The sequence below is a fragment of the Oryctolagus cuniculus genome, chromosome 3 (genome assembly GCF_051225735.1).
Source record: "Oryctolagus cuniculus isolate XC-2025 breed Fujian yellow rabbit chromosome 3, ASM5122573v1, whole genome shotgun sequence".
Classification (NCBI taxonomy): domain Eukaryota; kingdom Metazoa; phylum Chordata; class Mammalia; order Lagomorpha; family Leporidae; genus Oryctolagus; species Oryctolagus cuniculus.
In genome coordinates this window covers 180,946,070-180,966,962 of record NC_142869.1, presented here as the reverse complement: position 1 = coordinate 180,966,962, position 20,893 = coordinate 180,946,070, and positions in this window count along the sequence as shown.

The following is a 20,893-nucleotide window of genomic DNA, read 5'->3' as shown; positions in this document are numbered from 1 at the left end:
GTTCACTTTCCTTTGAACACAAACTCAGCCCGCACCCAGCTCAGGAAATATGTGGTGCGTTCGGCTGTTATAAAACACCAGAAACCCAACGTGTAAGAGCATAAATCCAAAGGATAAAATGTAGATGACAGCTCAAAGTGAGAAGAATGTGGTTTTTAGCATGTACATGGGTACAGAAATCCACAGGCTGGAGAAGGAAGGCAAAAAAATTGCCAGGGTATGTGATAGCAGCAAAGTATATCAGAGTGCACCATTCTCTCTCTCTCTCTCTCTCTCTCTCTCTCTCTCATTTCTAAGTCTTTATTGACATGTATAATTCTGACTTTTCACCTGGGAAAACAGACACATTTAGGGGTACAGATGATGAGCACATCAGCTCATCACATGGATCCTGACCCTGCAATCCAATGCATGTCCTTCACCCAGACTCAGCCTCTCCTTGAGGGTTGAATGGCTGCCCCGCACAGCTGTGTGTGCACTGGAGATTTAGCAGAAACTCCCAACAACTCCTGCTCCTGAAATAATCCCTGAAATAAATAAATAATGCTGAAATAAAATCTAAGAGATTTTTTAAAATCAACTTTATGAATATGATACATGAGACAAATACAACTACTTAAATGTAAATTTCATTAGAATTTGACAAATTGTATACTCGTGACTACCATGACAATCAATTATAGATATTCTCCTTATGTTCTCCTATATATCTGCACTGAGGTCTTCGGGTTAGAAAAAATGACCATCGATGATATGAAAGGCAGAGTGACATAGACAGACAGAGAGATGCTTCATCTACTGTTTCTCTCCCAAAATAGCCACAGAGCCAGGACTGGGCGTGGATGAAGTCAGGAGCCAAAAACTCCATCCTATCTCCCACATTGGTAGCAGGGACTCAAAAACTTGGGCAAACAATTGCTATGTCTCAGGCACATTAGCAAGGAATTGGACCTATTGGAGGTTTTCGTTAAAGTTTCTTTCAGTACAACTTCACAGTTTTTACCATTAAAATTTTGCATGCTTTTTTCCTAAGTTGATTTTAACAAAATCATCATGAATGTACTTTTTAAACATTCCTAAGGAATTTAATTACTAAAACATATTCTCACAGGGCTGGCGCCGTGGCTCACTTGGTTAATCCTCCACCTGCAGTGCCAGCATCCCATATGGGTGCCAGGTTCTAGTCCTGGTTGCTCCTCTTCCAGGCCAGCTCTCTGCTGTGGCCCGGAAATGCAGTGGAGGATGGCCCAAGTGCTTGGGCCCTGCACCCCATGGGAGACCAGGAGGAGGCACCTGGCTCCTGGCTTCAGATCAGCGCACCGCCAGCTGTAGCGGCCATTTGGGGAGTGAACCAACAGAAGGAAGACCTTTCTCTCTGTCTCTCTCTCTCTCTCTCACTGTCTATAACTCTACCTGTCAAATAAATTTAAAAAAATTTAAAATGTCTCAGTTGAAGTCTCCACCTCTGAAGGCATGATCACCAGCGACCACACTGACGCTCACAGCGTCGGCCTCAAGTGTTAGTGCTCCTCTGCTCTATGGCAAGCTTTGCTCATTCAAACATTTCATAAAACTTGGAAATCCTGCAAGGTACACATCAAGATGAGGTTAAGGTTTATTTTGTTTCTGAAAATAAACCTGTGACTTTTAAAACTAAAGGGCGTATTCCACATTCAAGCACATGACTTAGAGTGAAGCATTTGGGTGCATCGCCCTGCTGGCCCAGTCTACGTTCTGTTCTCCCTCCACCTGCAGTCCACACGCATCAGATCTGCAGCCGTACAGCACTGGAGGTCAATATGCAGGTGGCTACCCATGGGGCTACAGTGGGCATGGAGAACGGTCAGTATGCTCAACTTTGCAGAGAGCAGCAAAGTGTTCTAAAATATACAACTTATTTAAGTAGGTGGTTAGTCTGGCAGATTCAGATGCCTGCCTCCCATATCAGAGAACCTGGGTTCAACACCTGGCTCCTGACTCCTGACTCCTGACTCCAGCTTCCTGGAGGCATCACTGATGGCTCAGTAGGTCCCGGCCATTGCAGTGATGGGTCCCTGCCAACCACATGGGAGGCTCAGACTGTGTTCCCACCTCCTGGCTTTTGTCTGATTCACGCACATGTGTTGGACGCATTTGAGGTGTGATTGGTGGATCTCTGTCTCACTCTAATAAAAAAAAACACAAATAATAATTCAGGCTTAGTTACATGAACATGGTAGAGAAAGTAAAACGGAATCTACAAGTGTAACATGGGCTAGAAAGTCTCAGCGATAATTCCTCTTTTAAACAAACAAAAATACTCATTGCATTGTTCCTCTCCATGCACTCATAATTGTTGTAAATATGTTTAAAGTGGTCCTGCATCTAATTCTTAATGTAAAGTAGCTGCTTTGTGATTATATAAGTTTAGCAAAGTCTTTGATGCAAGTGTGCATTAAATAATAAATAAAAAATGAATATGAAATTAGGTTAACTCAGATCAAAGAAATTTTGAGATTCATGCATGATATACATTAAATTTGTGACTTATTACTTGAGATGAAAGGAAGATGACAAAATATGCTGTTAATAACTCAATGAATAAATAACATGAAAATGACTTTCATGCAAAAAGAGTGAAAGATTTCATCACATGAAGGAGGAACTGGGCTAGAATCACACCAGTTGTTCTCATCAGCTGAAACACACCCTCCCCTCCCACAGCCTAGGACATGTGTGTGGCCCAGGTGCAGGGCAAGGGTGAAGCCCATGGGAGTGAGGACGTCACAGGGAGGTGACTGCTGGGAGGAGAAAGCCTTGCAGGAAGAGCCCCCTGCCACTCCTCTCCTCCTGCACACACCATGCGCCTCAGTCTGCTCTGCTGGGGGGCCCTGTGTCTCTGGGGAGCAGGTGAGGCCCTGCTCTGCACCAGCGCATGCCAGTCCCACGGGCTGCTCAGCCTCCTGTGGCTGCTCTCCCAGGCTCCCTCAGGGGCTTCTCCTCCAGCTTCTGTCTCCTCCCTCCACAGGCTCCATGGACACAGAGGTCACCCAGACTCCCAGACATCTGCTCAAGGGAAAGGCACAGACAGCAAAGATGGACTGTGTCCCTGCAAAAGGACACAGTTATGTCTATTGGTATCGTCAGAAGCCAGAAGAGGAACTCAAGTTTTTGGTTTACTTCCAGGATGAAGAAATTATTGAGAAAACCGAAGTGATCAATGAGCGATTTTCAGCTCAATGTCCCACAAACTCACCCTGCAGCGTGGAGATCCAGTCCACTGAACTAGAGGACTCGGCCCTGTATTTCTGTGCCAGCAGCCAATCCACAGTGCTCAAAGTTCACTTTCCTTTGAACACAAACTCAGCCTGCACCCAGCTCAGGAAATGAGAGGTGCATTCGGCTGGTAGAAAACACCAGAAACCCAACTTAAAAGAACATGAATCTAAAGGGAAAAAATTGCAAATGACAGTTCTTGTTGAATAGAAAGGGGCGGTCAAAACGGTGGAAGGGAGCAGAAATCCAATAGTGGGGAAACAAGGCACAAAAGTGGCTGCAGACCTCAGGGTACAGGACAATATACATGGCATCCAGGACACAACTCTCTCTCCCTCTCTGTCTCTCCTCCAGTTTCTGGATTCTATCGATCATTATTAAAGTGTGCACACCTGTGCTTCTCAGCTGAAAGCTGTGTGGAAGAGTCGTCACGGTGAGTGTACCAGCTGTGCCTTCACCGGCCCCTGACTCAGTGACAGCACATTTCCTTGACTGGCCCCAGCCTCCCTTCGAAGGGTGCATGACTGCTCACACAGCTGTTGCTGCCTTCACAGCTTAGCAAGCACTAGCAGCAAGTCCAGGTCTGGGAGGCTGGAACTCCATCCACATTGCACATGGGGGAGGCAGAACTCAAGTACCTGACCATCAACAGCTGCACCACAGCTTCTGCATTAGCCAGAGCTGGGGTCCGAGCCGGAGCTGGGTACTGAACCCTGACACTCTGATGTGTGACATGGGCATCTTGACCACTACAGCAAGTGCCTAGCTCCTTGTGAACCTTTTGAAGAACCCACATATGTATGGATTTCAAAATTTATTTTGCAGGAAAATAAACTTACCTTTTAATCTCATTTTCCACAGACCATTTGAAGCCTCCTTATAGAAGGTAATATAATATTAAATGATATTATAAGAAGAAGTTCTGTGGCTGGCACTGTGGCAAAGCAGGTGAGGCTGCCACCTGCAGTGCCAGCAACCCAAGTGGGCACCTGTTCGAGTCCCAGCTGCTCCACTTTTTTTTTTTTTGACAGGCAGAGTGGACAGTGAGAGAGAGAGACAGAGAGAAAGGTCTTCCTTTGCCGTTGGTTCACCCTCCAATGGCCGCTGCGGCCAGTGTGCTGCGGGCCCCTACACCCACCTGGAAGACCTGGATGAAGCCTCTGGTGTTGGCCTGACCCAGCACTGGCCACTGCAGCCATCTGGGGAGTGAACCAGTGAGTGGAAAACCTCTCTCTCTTTCTGCCTCTGCCTTGTTCTCTTTGCAACACTGACTTTCAAATAAATAAATAAATATTTTAAAAAGAAGAAGAAGTTTCTTGGGAGCTCAGGGAAGGGTATGTCCAGTTCTGTCAGGTTGGATCAAAGAAAACTAAAATGGGAGCTTCATCAGATGGACGCTGCTTTGAACAGAACATTCTAGAGAAAGAAAGAGAACTCTTCAAAGGCAGAGTAAAGGCAGCACCACCGTGGGGAGCAGGCAACAGAGAAGGAAGCTGATCAGCTGACATGAATTAGGTCCAAAGGACTCAATTCAAGAAATAAACAGAATGGAGAAAAAAATTACCGTTAAATCCCTCAAAAAGAGGAAATCTTATTGCTCATTAAACAAATAATCATTACAAAATTTCATGAATAATGAGGGAAAATGAGATATACACACACAAGAATGGCTGAAAAAAATCATATCAAGTGTTGCCAAGGCAAAGCATCAACAAGGCCTTTCCATCTACTTGGGGAAACAATTTGACATTGTCTAATAAAGTTTAGGATGTGTTCATCCACTATCTATCAGCCCCTACCTTAAACATCTCTTTCCTAGAGCAATTTCAATATGTGAAAACCAAGACAAGAAAATTCAGTATTTCCGTCTAACATTACCTATAACAGAAAAAGTATTTAAAAAATCCAAATGTACAAATACACTAATAGAAAAATTGATAAATGCTTGTGAGTCAGGGCATAGAGCAGTAAAAATTAATGAACTAAAACTAAACACATAAACAGTGTGTTTGAGTGCCATAAATACAAATGAAAATTCATTGCAGAAGACGTTTATGGCATTGCCCATTTACATCAAGGTTAAAGCAAGATTTGGTTTAGTTTACATCTCTATCTTAAAATAGAGGAGCAAAGGAATACACACACAATCACTTCAGTAGTGTTCGAGACCAGAAGGTATGAGACCTGGGACAAGAAACAAGGTGTTTTTAAGATTCCAGTCATACTGATTTCCTAAGACAAGTTGTTTCTTGAGGTGTGCATCTTGTTGCGTTTTGCTAAATTCATATCTATCTATTCAATATAACTCTCACAGTGTGGAGACAACAACCTCCTTGAACAATTGACAAGTAGATGACCCAAGTCATCTACTTGCTGCCTTCCTAGGAGTGTTAGCAGGAAGGTTGATGGGGCAGAGCATCTGGAATTCAAATTACTGCTCCGACGGGGGATGCTGACATTGCCAGCAACAGCTTCATCAGCGGCACCACAATGCCAGCCCGAACAGAAATATATTTTTCCCAAAAAGCTTTTTTAAAGATAATTAGGTAGTTAATAACCAGAAGCAATGCTTAGTCCTGAGTTAGAAACTAATGCTCACATTAATGGTAAAGAATATTTTTGAAACAGATTGGTGCTTCAAGGCAACCATGGGTACAAATCACCTGTGCTTTGTGACCCTTTGTCTTCTGAGCGCAAGTGAATCCTGGGCACAAAAGACAAATCCTTGTCCTGGCCTTGCCAATCTCCAGGTCAAAGCCTTTCTCCTTGTCTGGGTCCCTCCTGGGTTTTGTCCATGGCTTCTGTTTCATTCTCTTCCAGGTCCTTTGATGACAAAGTTACCCAGATGCCAGGACATGTGGTCAAAGAGAAAGGACAGAAAGCAAAGATGGTGTGCATTCCTTGAAAAGGACAAAATTTTGTTTACTGTTATCAATAGAACCAGAGCAGAGGTTAAGTTTTTTACTTCCTTCCAGAATGAACAATTGATCAAATACAGATGACCGAGGACTGATTGAATCTCAACCAAATGCCTCCAAAACTCACCCTGCAACCTGTAGGTCTATTTGTCTGAAGCAGATTCAACACCGTAAGTCTGTGCCAGAAGCCAATTCACAGAACCGAAATGTTAGTTCCCCTTACGCTACAGAGAGTTTAGTACAAGTCAAGAAGTGGTGGGCTGGCCGGCACCATGGCTCACTTGGCTAATCCTCCGCCTGCGGCACCCGCACCCCGGATTCTAGACCCGGTTGCTCCTCTTCCAGTGCAGCTCTCTGATGTAGCCCAGGAAGGCAGTGGAGGATGGCCCAAGTGCTTGGGCCCCTGCACCCGCATGGGAGACCAGGAGGAAGCACCTGGCTCCTGGCTTCGGATCGGCGCAGCGCTAGCTGTAGCAGCCATTAGGGGAGTGAACCAACGGAAGGAAGACCTTTCTCTCTGTCTCTCTCTCTCTCACTGTCTAATTCTGCCTGTCAAAAAAAAAAAAAGTGGTGGGCTAGTAGTTCTGATACAGCACCCCCTGGGTCAGGGTCCAGGACAGCTGCCTCCCAGCTCTCATTCCTCTTCTGTTTCGTCTGCTACATGCCTTCCTCTCCCTGCACGCCTCTTCCTCTCCCATCCTCATGATGAGAATAAATGGTCCTCAAAGACCACAAATCCTGCTGGCATCATCCCACCCCACCCATGAAGATCATCCTAGCTCTTTCTAAGCCTGGGTTTAGAACTCTGGGGAAAACATCTGGCTGATCACGGTGACCCTTTTAAAGGAGAACTCAACTCTAGCCATTTGTATATATTCAAAATTACATGAAGATGGCTTGATGTGGCCTCAATTTTTATTTTTCCACACATTTCAAAGGGACTGAAACACCCCATTTTTCGGCATGCACAGTTTGCTGCTTCTAAATGATGCGTGGTACTCCATAACCACTTAGTCAGGAGCAGACATTCAATTTTCTTCCAGTTTCTTGTCAGCATTGAAAACACCTGCACACGTCCCTTCATGGGTCTGAATGATCACTTTACACTAGGACTGCACACCCAGAACCATGATTGCTGGATGTGGACGATTACATGCACATTTTACTTTCTGTATATAAATATCACTAAGGGGCTATTCATTATCCCATAAGCTTATACAGAATTGCGTTGGGCTTCCTTCAGGGTCCTCATATCTCCCTATGACACTGTCTGTTGACCTAGGTTGTTGCCAGTCTAGCTGTGTAGGGGGATTCAAGAAATACCATCCTCTGTATTTCCCACAGAGCTTCCTGGGTGTTTATCATAAAGATGTAGATGAAAATTTTAGAAAAAAATTAAACCAAGAATTTATTGGACATGAGAAAGAACAAAGTTAAAGGAGAGATTACACTACAATACTAATAACCGCCAACAATCTAGAAAGTTCGACTATGCTTTCTCTACCTCCCTTTCCCATTGCCTTTCTCTTATTGTTCATGAGCCCAAATGCTTCTTCACATGGTGTTGGTCCTGGATCACTGTCCTCGAAGTGGCTTATTCATATCTGTAAGACATTTTTTAATTGGGAGTTGTACATTGTTCTCAGTGACCCGTAGGAGTTTCTGAGGTATACTAAATACTAGCCTCTTTTACTTTAGAAATTGAAAATACCACCAAAGGGTCGGCGTTGTGGTCCTATGAGTTAAGCCACCTCCTGCAATGCTCTCATCCAATATGGCTGCTGGTTCAATTCCCAGCTGCTCCACTTCCAGCCCAGCTCTCTGCTAATGGCCTGGGAAAGCAGCAGAGGATGTCCCAAGTACTTGGGCTCCTGTCCCCGTGTGGGAGATTCAGATGTAGCACCTGGCTCCTGGCTTCAGCCAGGTCCAGCCCCAGCTGTTGTGGGCCTTTGGGAAGTGAACCAGTAGTTGCAAGATCTCTCTCTTTCTCTCTTTCCCTTTCAAATAAATGAATAAATCTTTTTTTTTAAGTAACAATTCCAGGTATGTCTCCCCTCTCCCGTGCTAGACTTCAAGAAACCAGTGTTTGTTGGAAACAGGTTTCTCTCTTGGTTGAGTGCAGGTTCTGCCCATTGTATAAGTCAGGCCTCTCTCTCCCACTTCCCTGGGCAACCTTTACATTGTCCCCCTCCTACTGCCTACATATCTGGGAAAAGTTTCTTTTAAAAAAAGATTAACTTATTTGAAAGTCAGAGTTACACAGAGAAAGAAGGAGAGGCAGAGAGAGAGAGAGCGAGAGTCTTCCATCCGCTGGTTCATTCCTCAATTGGCCACAACAGCCAGAGTTGCGCCAATCTGAAGCTAAGAGCCAGGAGCTTCCTCTGGGTCTCCACACAGGTGCAGGGGCTTAAGGACTTGGGCCATCTTCTACTGCTTTCCAGGCCATAGCAGAGAGCTGGATGGGAAGTTGAGCAGCCAGGACTTTAATCATATGGGACGCTGGCACAGCAACTGGTAGCTTTACTCGCTATGGCCACAGCACCGGCCCTAAGAAAAGTTTCTAACCATGGCTGCCCCCTCCTAAACTGCTGTCACCCATAAATAAAGTTCTCACCTACAAATGCTTAAAATACTTCACTCCATTTAGTTGTGTTTTTGGTAAACTTGATGCAAGTCTGTTTTTCTCACTCCTTTTCCTAATTGGATTCCACCCTATGGTTACAGCAGGGGCAGTGAGACTTCGCACATTTTTCTTAAAGACTCAATATTTACCCACACATTATCTCTTTTAGGTCCAAATTCCATCTACTGAAATCACCAATCTCATTAGTCTCTTGATTTGACAGCTGATCCATTTTAATTCCTTAAATGTTCACTCAGACATAAAAGGATCAAGAAGCATTCATTATGCTGCCTAGGATTTTAGTTTCTGGAAAAACAAGAGAAAAAGCACTGTGGAAAATGTATATTGAGGCCGGTGCCATGGCTCACTAGGCTAATCCTCCACCTGTGGCGCTGGCACACCGGGTTCTAGTCCCGGTCGGGGCGCCGGATTCTGTCCCGGTTGCCCCTCTTCCAGGCCAGCTCTCTGCTGTGGCCTGGGAGTGCAGTGGAGGATGGCCCAAGTCCTTGGGCCCTGTACCCACATGGGAGACCAGGAAGAAGCACCTGGCTGCTGGCTTTGGATCGGCGCAGCGCGCTGGCCATAGCAGCCATTAGGGGGAGAACCAATGGAAGGAAGGCCTTTCTCTCTGTCTCTCTCTCTCACTGTCTAACTCTGCCTGTCAAAGAAAAGAAGAGAAAAGAAAATGTATATTGAAGAATGGGTGCAGTGATGACATAGCATAGATTTTTAAATGGAAATCATGAGAACATTATATTCTCTGTAGAGAGTGATTTACCATTGGATCAACCACAACAAATTCCTGGGGGAATAAACCCAGAAAAACACATTTAAGTAATATCTGGAAGAGTTACCAGTGTTTTTACCATAAAGATAGCAACTTAAGAAAACAATAAACCACTTAATAGTAAATGTGAAAACAGGAATAGAAAAGTTCCACGTGAAAATAGAAAGTAATAATATTAGTGGAAAAGAGTTTAAAAGCATTTTAAAATGAAATATGCTACCCAGTTAGATCAAGAGTTTAGTCAGAATGTTACTCTTATGGACACACTACGTGGAATAGTGTCCATTTAATCATATGCATTGGGAACCTAAAAAATGTTTATTCTTAGGAATTTGGCTTTAGTTGTAAAAATGGATAGCTTTGACCATGTTTGCCCTACTCCTTAAGCCACAATAAAACTTGGCAACATTTTTAAGGCAGCACCTTCCAGATACTAGATAATGGGCAATACAGGGTCATCACCAGTGGGGAGGGGGAGAGAGGAGGGCAGCTTCACCCTCACCCCAACGCTCTGCTGGGTACAGTTTCTGGATCCCACACAAGCCCGGGTGAGGACGGCTTCACAGCGGAGGCAGATGTGCTGGCTCCGTCTCACCCACCAAGCAGTCTTCAACTCAGTAATTCACATGTGGAAGGAGCGTTCAGCCATCCTTACAATCATGCATGCACATGGAGCACACGGCTGGCAAAGAGCCTGGCCCACGGCTAAGACAGAGACCTGTGCTCTGCCAGCGTGGAAGACAGAACCGAGGGGAAGGGATCAGAAATGCAGCTGGAGAGGCAGAAGAGCCAGCCCAGAGTAAGCAAGCTATCAGCCACTGGGATCAGGAATTCTCAGGAATCCGGTGTCTTTATCGATTCCATCCACCCAAGTATCTTCCATTCATCCCTCTGCTAATAACCTTTCACTCCCTCTTCCACACGATTTCTGCTTCTCCCCTCTTCCCCCTGCATCTACATACTCTGTCAGGCATGGGGGGGCCACTGCCTCTCAATCTCTGGACATGAGTCCTCTGTTCTCTTAACAGGTGTGACCCCCAAGAACACTTACCTTTATACTCAGCTCCCCGTTCTCAGTTCAATTCAAATCCCTCATTGCAGCAGAGGGCAGCAAAACCCCATGTTTGTTTTCTGAAGTGCAACTAGGGTAATGATGTTTGTTACACTAAGGATAAGCCCAAAATTATCACCTCCATTATCATTAACCTATCTGGACTAAGCAAATCTCTGGATAAGCACTGGAGTAAACCCCTGGGTTTTTTTTTTTTTAAGATTTATTTATTTTATTTGAAAGGCAGAATTACAGAGAGGCAGAGACAGAGAGAAAAGTCTTCCATCTACTGGTTTACTCCCCAGATGGCCACAATAGCCAGAGTTGCGCTGACCTGAAGCCAGGAGCCAGGAGCTTCTTTCAGGTCTCCCACACGGGTGCAGGGGCCCAAGCACTTGGGCCATCTTCCACTGCTTTCCCAGGCCACAGCTGAGAGCTAGATTGGAAGTGGAGCAGCTGGGACTTAAACCAGTGTTCATATGAGATGCTGGCACTGCAGGTGGTAACTTTACCTGCTATGCCATAGCACCGGCCCCAATCCATGTTTCTGTTGGTACTAATAATGGAGAGTTCTAACCAGAAAGAGAGGGGAAGGGAGAGAAACTGGCCTATGTCCTAGGGAATCTGAGCCATGGCTCCTAAGCATGCTTGGTTACTCCCTCAGAAAGCATGGGGAAGAGAGGAAGAAGTAGGCAGGAGGTGAATAAGCAAGATAGGTTATGATTTAGTAATTACTGAAATGGCAGTATGGCTGCCTGGACACTCCTTATGTCTATTATATCTACTTTGTACGTGTCCAAATATTTTAGAACACAAAGTAGAAACGTTAAAAGGAGCCTTTGTCATCTGATATGCTGCAGATTAATGCAGGATGTCATGGTGCATCTGTGAAAGATATAGAGCCAGGACAAGCATAGTGGCGTAGCAGCAAAGAGCTAATTGCAATTCCATCAGGCAAGGTCTCGGGTTGTCACTGTAGCTGTGTTGTACTTGTAATACATTGTTGTGTAATTTTGAACATTTTCCTCCTAAAATTAGGAGCAATTTGTGTTATAATAAAATTAGCTATTTAATGAACTACTACTTTCTGTTCATTCAAAATATGAATGAAGGTATTAAGTGATTCTTTGAAATACATATCCATATTAAATGAATACCTTTCTGCAATGCGCCAGTATTTTCAGTAAAGATCTGCAGCCAGAAAACCTTGACCATAATAATAGGAACAGAGGAAATTTGGAACAAAGCTACTAATTTGGACCTTCTGAAAACAAGCAAGCAGGGCTAATGTGCTGCAGCAGGGTAAGCTACTCCAGCACGCAGCATCAGAGTGCCTGTTTGAGTCCCAGTTGCTCTGCTTCCAATCCAGCTTCCTGCTAATGTGACTGGGAAGGCAGAAGATGGCCCACGTACTTCCTGCCACCCATGTGGAAGACCCAGATGGAATTCCTGGCTCCTGGCTCCCAGCTATGGTCTGGCCCAATCCTGCTGTTCTGCCCGTTTGGGGAGTGAACTAGTAGATAGAAGACTCTGTGTGTGTGTGTGTGTGTGTGTGTGTGTGTGTGTTGCCCTGCCTTTCAAATAAATTAAGCAAAATCGAGTTGGCATTGTGGCAGAGCAGGTTAAGCTGCCACCTGAGACACGGGCATCCCATTAGGAGTGCTAGCCCAAGCCCCAGCTGTTCCACATCTGATCCAGCTCCCTGCTAATGTGCCTGGGAAAGCAGCGGAAGATGGCCCAAGTGCTTAGGCCCCTGAACACCTGTGGGAGACCTGGATGCAGATCCAGACTCTTGACTTCGATCTGGCCCAGCCCCAGTTGTTACAGCCATTTGGGAAGTGAACTGGTGGATGGGATTTCTCAATTTCTCTCTGTCTGGCTCTCCCTCTCTCTGAGTTACTCTAACTTTCAAATAAATAAATCTTTCACAAAAGAAGCAAAAACCTCAAACTATATAGAGGAGATATTTAAATTGCAGTTTACCTAGACCTGAATTAGAATAGAAGAATCAATGCATCAAAAAAGGGAAATGTCACACTGCTGTAACGTCCCAGGGGGACCAGACTCCCTGTGCTTGAAAGGGTTCCATATCCTGTTTTATCCAGAGAGTGAGGCTTCCCTGAGCAGCTGAAATAGAAGACCCTGGGAAGAGGGAGCGAGATCACTCTCCGGGAGCTGTCAGTGCAGAAGCACACGGCTTCAGCATCTGCGGGCAGAGTACTGAGCACATCAGCCACAGCACCCCGGCTTAGCAGTAGCGGATGAAGCAGGTTAGGGCTGTGGGGGAAGGGCAGTGGCTGTCTCTCTCCAACGCCCAGTGCGTTGGAAGGGACAAGCACATCACTGCTGCCTCCTTACAGTTTCCCGTTTCCATGCTCTGCTTCCCACAACCCTCAGAGCTGGAAACACTTGTCTCAGTGCCAAGGGCTCCGTGCTCCTCTGCAGTGTGGACTTTTTTCTCTCGGGAACAGGTGGGCTTGATAAACAGATGGGGAAACCCTGCCTTAAATTGTCCAGGTCCTGGATTAAGCTTTTCTCTATAAACTGCTGCAAGAGGAATTTCCTGGTCTCTATCTCCAATTTCTGTCTTAAGTCCCTGCAAGATCTATGGATTCCGGTATTACCCAGACCCCAAGGAATAAGCTCACAAAAACAGGAAAAAGCACTATACTAGAATGTTCACAGACTAAGGATGATGACCAAGTGGTAGTGAAAAGACCCAAGACACACTATTACAGATCTACTTCTCCTTTTATGTCAATGACCTTCACAAAGGAGAGATCTCAGATGGATACAATGTCTCTCAAAAGGAGCAAGCCAAATTCTCCCTGAACATTAGAGACTTCTGTCCCAACCAGACAGCTCTTTACTTCTGTTCCAGCAGATATTTGCACAGTGCTTCTCGGACACCAGCTTTCTACACAGAAAGACAGGTACATGGTGGTGGGCGGGGGGGGGGGGGGGGGGGTTGTTTGCCCTGAAGAGCACAGAAGCTTTCCTGGATGTGGATGTGGAATACAGGATGTGAGATTTTTTTCCGAAGATTTATTTGTTTGAGGAGTAGAATTACAGACAGAGAGAGGGAGAGACAGAGAGAGAGGTCTTCCATCCGCTGGTTCACTCCCTAAATGGCTCTAACAGCTGGAGCTGGGCTGATCAGAAGCCAGGAACCAGAAGCTTCCTCCTGGTCTCCCACACGGGAGCAGGGACCCAAGCACTTGGGCCATCTTCCACTGCTTTCCCAGGCCACAGCAGAGAGCTGAATCGGAAGAGGAGCAACCAGGACATAAACCGGCGGCCATATGGGATGCCGGAGCCACAGGCGTAGGCTTAGTCTACTACACCACAGTGCTGGCCTCACGATGTGAGAGATTTAAACTCCAAGTGGTCCTATGGAGTGCGAGCCTCAGTCTGAGTTTTGGGCCTCTTTGGGTCAATGTCCTCAAGCCATGTGGTGGCCCGAAACCACAGGCTACACTGAATCTATCTCCCCAACAGCCTTCTTTATTGTAGTGCAGTTAGCCCAGCAGGCCTTCCAGGAGAATCAGCCTCCAGGCACATGAAACTGAGCACTTAACATCAGCAAGAGCGTTTATTATGAGCTCAAGGGGGAGAGGCTGGGTAATGGGTAAATGTAGTCAGATGGGGGTACCAGGCTCTGGTGTTCCACAGCCCAGTGGGGTGACTACTGCTCACAATAAGGCATTGTGTTCTGTATAAAGAACTTGGAGAGAGGAGCTGGTAGGCTCCAAACACAAGATGAGGAAATAGAAAGCTAATTGCCTGGTTTGATCAGTTTATGCCATGTATAGGGTTTCAAATATTGCATTGTACCCCATAAAAATGTGCAGGTGTCATGAGTGAATACAAAATTTAAAATAAAATACTTCTTAAAAAGACTTCTGAGAACATTAAAGAAAAAGAGATGTAAAAAGACAGTTACTTCTGATATAATCAACATGTAGAAAAATGGATTATAAGACCTTTAGTTGCTTTCTCTTCTTTTAAAAATATACCATATAATAACAATAGATAGAATTTAAAAGGAGAGAACGTTCCAACATGGGGAACAGTCCACACAGCAGACTCATAGAATGGCAGATGCCCTAAACAGCACTCTGACCTCAGAATCAGCCCATAAGACATTCAGACCTGGCTAAAAAGCCCATGAGAGCATTTCAGGCATGGAAAGCCAAGACACTGTGGCAAAAAAATGACCTGCATGAAGGATCTCTGTGAGTGAAATCCCAGTGGGAAGAAGGGGCCATCAAAGAAGGAGGTACCTTTCTCTGAAGGGAGGAGAGAACTTCCACTTTGCTTATGGCCCTGTATAAATACTGATGGAGTGTGTGGACTCAAAAGGCTTCTATAGCCTTGGCAGCTCGTGATGAGAGCCTCGGGTGATCACTGACATCATAAATAAGATTGTCAATTGATAAATCAACAACAGGAGTCACTGTGCACTTGCTCCCCATGTAGGACCTCTGTCCTTATTGAGTTGTACTATGAGAATTAACAGTAAAACTTGTTCTCAAACAGTACTTTATACTTCGTGTGTGGGGGGTATAAATTGCTGAAGTCTTTACTTAGTATAGAGTTGGTCTTCTGTATATGAAGTTAATTAAAAATGAATCTTAATAAAGAATGGGATGGGAGAGGGAGTAGGAGGTGGGATGGGAGTGGGGGTGGGAGGGCGGGTATAGGGGAAAGAACCGCTGTATTCCAAAAGCTATACTTATGAAATTTGTAGTCATTAAATAAAAGCTATATATATATATATATATATATATATATATAAATACACACACACACACACACACATATATATAGTTATACCACAGGGGCTGGTGTTGTAGTATAGTGGGTTAAGCCACTTGTCTGAAGTGCTGGCACCCCATATGGGTACCAGTTCTAGTCCTGGCTGCTCCACTTCTGATCCAGCTCCCTGTTTATGCACCTGGAAAACATCAGAGGATGGCCCAAGTACTTGGCCCCCTGCACTCACGAGGGAGACCCAGATGAAGCTCCTGGCTCCTTGTTTTGGCCTGGCCCAGCCCTGGCCATTTGGGGAGTAAGCCAGCAGATGGAAGATTCTCTCTCTCTCTCTCTCTCTCTCTCTCTCTCTCTCTGACTTTCAAATAAATAAATAAATATTTTTTAAAAATATACCATGGCTTCTAAAAATGTTTTTATTTATTTATTTTCATTTTATTTGAAAGGCAGAGAGTGAGGGACAGAGACAAAGAGACAAAAAAGAGAGAGAAAGAGAGAGGGAGAGATGTTTCATCTACTGGTTCATTCTCCAAATGCCTGCAATATCTAGCACTGTGTCATTCTGTAGCTAGGAGCCAGGAACTCAATCCAGGTCTCCCACATGAGTGGCAGGACCCTAAGTCTTTGAGCCGTGATCTTCTGCCTCTTAGGGTGCTCATTAGCAGGAAGCTGGAATCAGACGATGAGCTGGGGCTCAAAACAGGCACTCCAGTATAGGATGCGGGCACTGCAGTGGCATTTTCACTGCTATGCCAAATGCCCACCCCACACTGTGTCCTCTGTTGTTGTCTGCAAACCCCTTGCAACAGCCTTCTCCTCCAATCTGCTTCCACTGACAACTCCTTAATCCTCTTTTCCATCTCTCAGCTCCACATCTCCCAAACTTGACACCAACATTTAGTTCTATATTTGGCTGCCTTTATACCAAGAATAAATTGAACATCTTGTTTTCTAAAACTTCACTCCAAGTACATTTAATTATCATTAAATCTGGCTCACAAGGTGAGGGTCAAGTACCAGACACTGTGATCTATAAAAGTCATTTTTCATCTTTGATCTCTGCCCAGATGACCCTGTAGGAGCAGGCAGATTTCTATTATTACCTGATGTACAGCATTTCAAAAACAGCCCTCTCCCAACGTGAGCAAAGCTAGCAGCTTACAGATGCTGCCTTATTTCCAGGCACTGGAATAATCCCCCGGTCTCCAGCGGTGGGCCCTCCTAGCAGCCAGCGAGGTCTAGGCACAGAAATAATTGATCAGGGACTATGAGAGAACCAGCTGAAGTTTTCCTGGGGATCAAATTAAAGGCTTCCTCCTGTGCTTTGTCTTCTCGCCCCGTAAGCCTCAATTATTTCAGCAAGAAAATCCACAGGACGTGGTGACTGCTCAGAAATAAAGAATTCAACATATTTCGTATTTAGTTTTCGACTTGTTCTCTTTGGAAAAGAAAGTCATTTCTTTGTCTCCTCTATGGGCTTCATGCTATCTGCTTTCTCTTAAAAAAAATAGTTTTCTCTGGGGTTTTGTTCCCTGCTTTCTATGCACATTTCAATAGCCTCACCTGTTCTCTCACAAGCTTACTGTTCCATTTAGTTGTTCCCTAGACATTGTCAGAACATTTCTCTATGCTTTTTCCTTCTTCCCTCCTTTTTCTCAGGATAAATAGGTTTTTCTCAACCCTCCCATCCATAGTCAAAACTACTTGTTTCATTCGTTCCTGAAGAGCAAGTTCATCTATTGCACCTCGCTGCATGCGAGACAATTCACACTCCAAGAACTTATTGCTCAATGTACTCTCTCTCCATCCCCACATGGACCCAGCCTGTCCACACTGTATTCCCATCTCAGTGATTGGAAAAACTATTCTAAGTTCCTCTTTTCTGTTAGTCCACACATTAAAGCAAATGTTAATTCCAAATCCCACAATGTCGCTGTTGGGTTCTGGGAAAACAGATTTTGAAATAGAGATGCATGTGCAGGGAGGCTACTGCAAAATGCCTTGCAATCAACAAGGGCAGATGGGACAGGCAGGACGTGGGATTGGGCAGAGGGAGAAGTTGGGCTGTGCTGCAGGCTCTGCAATGGCCTTAGCTGATCCCACAGGAAGCTCTGAAGCGGAACTGGTCCTGTAGAATCAGAGAGGCGGGGCCAGGTCGCAAACCCACTGTCCTTGTCACCGTGTCCTTGGACATGAGTTGACCCTGAGAAGAGGGTTTGTGCTGTGTGAGGAGGAGCTGTCTGTTGAGACTAGGGCAATTTACAATGAGGGCTGATCCCATCACAGCTTCCAAAACACTTGTATTCATTCCAGTCATCTCTCCTCTGCCTCCTCATGGCTTCTACAGAGTGCAGACCCTCAACATCCACTGCCTAGAAGAAAACCACAACACCGTCTCGCTGGTCAGCCAACCTCTTACTTCATCAGCATTATTCTGTATGAGATATTGCCCCCAGCGTAAGTGTACCTAGCATTCCTACCTGCACACAAAGCCCTTCAAGAACAGTGCTTGAGCCAAAAATCTTCCAAATCCTCCCCAGCACTTGAGACTTCAGCTCAACTGAACCTTTTATATTTTTCTGAGTAGGCTGAGCTGAATCACACAGCTGTACCTTGGCAGAAGCTCTCTCCTATTTTGGGAATGGGAAACTTCTTAACTGCCTGGCTAGCTCTTATAAACCCTTCAATTCTCAGATCAGATGTGAGCTAGTGTACCAAGGGTTGACTCTTACGATGGGCAAGACGCAACCTTTTTCTTCTGTGGTATAGTTTATGCATTCTAAAGCTATCATAATTATTGCTATTTCATCATTCTCTTAAACTGGCTCCTAACAAGACTATTCTTTAATGCTCCTTCAATTTTATAGCCCTAGCACTGAGTAAAAAGTCTATCTTAGTGAAGGAATGACGTATGGGAGGAAGGAGAGCAAAGCGAGGGAGGTAGGGAGAGAAGACAGGGAAGTAGATGCAAGCATGTCTTTGAGTAGTTCTTTGGGATCTTCTTCCAAGTAACATATTGTCTGACTTCTGGTACATGTGTATTTAAGTCCTCCACACCTCCCACCTACAAGACCCTTTAAAACAAAGAAAATGGTTAAGAGAAGACTGGAAAAGGAAAGAGGATGTCTCATTGGAACAAAAACGCAGGAAGATATATGCAACAAATATTATCTGATATTAATATCTGTTGGTAATATATACTTGGCTGTGTACTAAGGAAGAATGAAACAATAGTCCAAATTTATGTAAGAGGACGCTCAGGGGAAATAAGTGCTTCACTCCCTAATATAGCCTTAGTTGTGAGACAGATTCAATGAAAGAGGAAGCATACGTATACATGTGTGGGTATTTTGTGTTGTTTTAATTAACACAAATGTGTATTCACACACTGCACTGGGTTAGTGGGAATATTCAACAATTCAAGTTCATGTTCTGAGTTCTGCTTTTGATATTACAGAAAAAAACAACGCACGGGATTTGGGGCTTCTAAGTGCTGCTACAATACAGTCGAAAACCTCAAATTGAAGCTCATAAAAGGCACTCAGTGTGGGATTCAGATCTGTAGGTCGCTGCACAAAAGCTCAACTCCCATGCTCTCGAGTTGGTATCTGTCATGCTCTGGAGTTGAAGTCTACTCTGCAAGAAATAGGAACGTGGTGGCAGACTGTTCTCAGCACGGTGCATTAAACCTCAGAGATCACCCAATTCCATGCACGGAGTGAGCCAGGAGCTGAATGACATTTACCCGTTTGTGGAAATCGTAATCTTCTGCCTATGTTTCCTCTGCCTCCTCTGAGGACGGGTGGACCTTGCCATGAGAGAGCATTCCATATTCTGGTTCCAGACCTTTGCATATTTGCTGAATACTAAGACTCTGTTTGGACTCTTACCTGTGATAATTCTTGAGTCTTCCATTGTTGACATTTAGGAATTCTCACAGCTGCTCCAGAGACTTCTCTCACTGAACCATAAAAGTGGTCTTTGATGAAAGTGTTTTCATCAAAGACTGCAGTGCATGAGTTAATCCAGCACTGGGCACAAGTGGTGGGGAGCCAGCCTGTGCCTCCAGGACCTCCTAGTCTGAGCAGTGACTGAGACTCCCCCTCAGGGATCTTTTCCTCTGGTTCCGTCCTCTCTCTTCAGTCATGTCCACACGAGGCATCCACTCATTATCCTTCCTCAAGTCTTCTCACACTTAGGCCACCTGGGATCTCCTTTCTTCTTGTTTCTTTAAAATTTGCCACAAAAATCTTTTTTTAAGATTTATTTTATTTATTTAAAAGACAGAGTTACAGAGAGATGTAGAGCCAGAGAGAGAGGTCTCCTATCTGCTGGTTCACTCCCTAATTGGCCACAATGGCCAGAGCTGAGCTGATCTGAAGCCAGGAGCCAGGAGCCTCCTCTGGGTCTCCCATGCAGGGGCCCAAGGACTTGGGCCATCTTCTACTGCTTTCCCAGGCCATAGCAGAAAGCTGGATTGGAAGTAGAGCAGCCAGGACTTGAACCGGCATCCATATGGGATGCTGGCACTGCAGGCCAGGGCTTTAACTCAATGTGCCACAGTGCTGTCCCCCACCAAGAATCTTTAAGTGTTTAGTCCCTTCTTCACTTTTATTCAGCAGGGGGCAGTAACAGTTCATTTACTTTCTCTCTCTATTTAAGTTAGATTTCATAGTAAAGGCAGAGGCCAAACGTCATTGATAATTTTAGTGACTGCCTTTGTCTTAAAGGAACCCCTAAAGAGACAGGAGTATTTCAGTTTGGTGAGCCATAACCGTTATATTCCTTCGGGATATACGGGAGAGCTAGAATGAGAAGAGGCCTACAAGTTTTATATATAAAATGAACAAAGACTACAGATGCAGTGCTCAAATGACAGATATGTCAGTCAAAATCCAAGCGTCATGTAGGTTTGATATAGACAAGAAATTTGTGGAAAGTCAGTTGTGAATCTGGGTAAATAAAGGAAGTAGGCAGAGGTGGAAAGCACTTGGATTAACCTTTGTACTCGCAATCAAAACTCACATTTGTATGGAGAGGGTGTGGGGAGAAGGGAGGGAGGGGTAGAAATTGCAATAGAATTCAAAATAATTTTAGCCAATTTTATCAAAACATGTATTGGAAAAACTGAACATCAAAACTTTCTGCTGTCATGACTGATGGAACATTTAAGAGGAAGATGAAGCTAAAACTGCCCTAGGTAGAGCCTGCATTGGTAAAGGTGATGTGTCAATAAGTCAGGAAAATGAGGCCGAGAGAGGGGCATGATCATCACGTAGTAATAACGCGGCATCTTTCACACATGCAATCCAGTGGGCCTCTCACTCCCGGCTCTCCACAGCTCTCACACACTCGTCCAGCAGGCACACTCTGTGCACCGGGACCTGCTTCTGAATGTTCTCCCTCTCACCTTTGCAGAGTTCATTCCTCAAGATCCTTCAGAATTCACCCCACGCATCACTTCCTTTCCAGCCTTCCAGTCAGGT